General features: G+C 36.0%; 1 pseudogene; it reads left to right on the top strand.

Annotated features, from left to right (window-relative positions):
• The first annotated feature begins 346 nt into the window (after positions 1-346).
• LOC149264682 (transcription factor MYB1 pseudogene) lies at positions 347-1,268 on the top strand (annotated as a pseudogene).
• Positions 1,269-2,460: the final 1,192 nt, after the last annotated feature.

Genomic DNA, 2,460 nt, shown 5'->3' with positions numbered 1-2,460 from the left:
AAATTAAATAATTGACCGTGCTTATGTCCTTCTGATTGCCAAATATTCAGAAAATCAACATTTACCCAAGATATACTCAAAATTTGATTCCTACATATACTCAAAATCTGCAATCTACATAATGATGCCCACCAATACTATGTCTACAAGGAGATGTTGTTTGGAATATTTATGGGTCATATGCCACTCTTCACTAGCCAAAGATTTACACAGTAACCTTTGTGGGCAGGTGAAGCTAAGTCTATTTTTGATATATAGTCAAAGGTCCAACAAAAGACAAGCGACCAGGTAGGAGCCAGGAGAGCAGATCGTCAGGTGTGGAGTTGCAGAAGAGAATATATCTAAGATGGGTAGAGCTCCTTGCTGCGCAAAACAAGGGCTTAATCAGGGGCCCTGGAAGGCCGAGGAGGATATGATTCTGTGTGACTACATTCAAATTCATGGCACTGGAAGAGGGAGATATCTCCGCCAAAGAGCAGGTGAGTCCCAACAAACCTGCAATAGTACTGTATTGATACATTCTTAAATAGGTATTGATGGGTTAAATAAGTGGAGCGAATTTGTATTTGCAGGTCTTGAGCGCTGTGGAAAGAGTTGTAGATTGCGTTGGATAAATTATCTTTGCCTCGACATTAAATGTGGTAACATTTCCATCGATGAGGAGGACATTATTATTCGGATGCATCGCCTTCTTGGCAACAAGTATGCTGATTTATGGTGTGTAGACCGGAAAAAGTTATAAAGTTTTTTTTTTTTTTTGAAGAATGCTTTGAAATTTGATAAATATTAAAAATTACAGTAATAATAAAAAATAAAATAATTTTGATTTTAATTAGAGTATAAAATTTCATAACGATAAAAATAATTAATCGATCCATATATTTGCAAATCAAGATATTTACAAATAGACAATCGAAATAAAAATGATTTAATCGATAAGAACTTTCAGAATGCTGATTTCTGGCTACGTCATTACCATGCAGGTGGTCCCTGATAGCAGGACAGTTCCCTTGGGGGCAGACAACGAAATCAAAAACCACTGGAACATTCATCTACAAAAGAAGGTGCTGCCACAGGAATCTCAAAGAAAGAAAACGTTCAAAATTATCGCGATCAAACCCAGACCTGTCAGAATAAAAATTGTGGTGGAACACACTGAAATGGTGAATCGAAATGATTGCAACAGTTCTGCCTGCAATAACTGTACAAGTTCAGATCATTCATTCAATTTTTTTACAAATCAAGAAATTGTTAATTCCTCCCAGTGATTTTGTAACCAGCTTGTGGAGGATCCGATCGCAGAAAAATCAGAGATCATACACTAAACATAGAACTGTCTTTGTTTGATTACTGAAGCAATTTTTATACACAATAGAGAACTTTATGGAGTCTTTCGGGAGTCGGTGGCTTCTCCAGGAAGCTATCCAACTCTGCCGAATTCTAGAAGAAGCTAGACGTAGCATTAATGGTGGTGGTTGGAATTACTATTGTTTTTCCAACACTCCCCCTTAATTCCAACCATATAACAAATATACAATATATAAGACACTGTAAACATACTCTTAATTGACATGCCTATTGGTCTAAGTCTCAGCTAGGCTTACAATATAATTTTGATTTTCTACAACACATAACTTACTTCTACAAAACTCAAATTTTGCCTTCCCAAGAGGCTTAGTGAATATGTCAGCTACATTCTCATTTGTATTACAGTATATTAGAGAAATTTCTTTTGATTGGACCTTTTCTCTTACAAAATGATATTGTGTGTCTATATGTTTTGACCTTGCATAACATACAGGATTGTTCCCTAGTTTGATGGTGCTTTGATTGTCACATCTGATCACTGTAAGTTCTTTTTGACCTTCACCAACATCTTCAAGTATTCTTCTGAGCCATATAGCTTCACAGGTGCCACTACATAATGCTTTATATTCTGCTTCAGTTGATGACAAGGAAATTGTTGTCTGTTTCTTACTGCTCCATGATATAGCTCCCAATCCTATGTTGAAGACGTATCCAGTGGTGGATTTCCTGTCATCTAGATTTCCATCCCAGTCAGAATCAGAATGACCTGTCAATTTAACATTACAAGCATTAGTATATTCAATACCAAAATTGATAGTTCGCTTTAAGTATCGAAGGACCCTTTTTGCAGCTATCCAATGGCTTTCATGAGGCTTAGCCATGAATTGACTAAGTATGCTTACTGCATAAGCAATGTCTGGTCTAGTGGTAGTGAGATAATTCAGACTTCCCACTAATTGTCAATACAATGTTCCATTCACCTCTTTTGTTCCATCATCACTTCTTAATTTGATATTTTGTTCCAATAGAGTACTCACTGCTTTACATCCATTCATATGAATTCTTTTTAGTACTTCATTTATATATTTTCTTTGTGTGATTAAGGTTCTTTCATCATTTCTCCATACTTCAAGACCTAGACAATAGTGCATC

The sequence above is a fragment of the Pinus tabuliformis genome, chromosome 6, assembly GCF_031772625.1.
Source record: "Pinus tabuliformis cultivar Carrire ecotype Pingquan chromosome 6, CPIR1, whole genome shotgun sequence".
Lineage (NCBI taxonomy): Eukaryota > Viridiplantae > Streptophyta > Pinopsida > Pinales > Pinaceae > Pinus > Pinus tabuliformis.
Note: the sequence above shows the minus strand (reverse complement) of the source record. Positions and strands in the feature narration are given on the sequence as shown.